Source organism: Echinops telfairi, unplaced genomic scaffold, assembly GCF_000313985.2.
Source record: "Echinops telfairi isolate 266 unplaced genomic scaffold, ASM31398v2 ScPeMD7_4;HRSCAF=17, whole genome shotgun sequence".
NCBI lineage: Eukaryota > Metazoa > Chordata > Mammalia > Afrosoricida > Tenrecidae > Echinops > Echinops telfairi.
The window spans coordinates 7,092,083-7,092,858 of NW_022103900.1; positions in this window are offsets into that span (position 1 = coordinate 7,092,083).

Sequence of the window (776 nt, forward strand, 5' to 3'; positions counted from 1 at the left end):
CTCCACTTAAGCCCCCGGCATCAGCTCCTCATTTTCCCCTCCCTCTCCGCTCCCCTGTCCCTCATGAACCCTTGATAATTTATAAATTATTATTTTGTCATATCTTGCCCTGTCTGACATCTCCCTTCACCCACTTTTCTTTCCTGTCTTTTGGATGACCTTCAGCATTCTTTATGTATGTTGTTCTTGATGCCACCCCACAGCTCATCAGGTCTCCTGCCATTAGTGTTCAATACTTCTAATCTGCTTTTGAGATATTTTCAAAATTCAAGTCAGATTTTGACTCTTATGAACCTTTGTAAATTTCTTTCAGCTTCAACAGGAACTTGCGTATGAACAATTGATGTCCACAATCAGCCACTGGACTGGTTTTAGCTCCTGATATTGAGCTTCTCCATCATCTCAGCCCATAGCTTAGTCAATTTTATTTTTGTGTATTCCCTCTGGAGATGACTTGTGTATAGTCGCCTTTTGTGTTGTTAAAAAAAAAGTATTTGCAATGAAGTGGTAGGTCTTGCAAAATTCAATCATGCTATCTTCAGCTTCATTTTCACCACCAAGACTGTATTTTAAATAACCTTTGACAATGAATCCTATGGTATTTCCCTTGAACCTGTCCTTTCCAGTATAGTAAACCATATAATTTTCTGATTCAAAATGCATTAATGCATCTTGATTACATATTTATGGGCGTGATTTTACATGTTACAGGACTACCAGGGAATAGAGGTGAAGGAACACTGAAAGGGGCCCTATTATATGTGGTGATTGCCTGA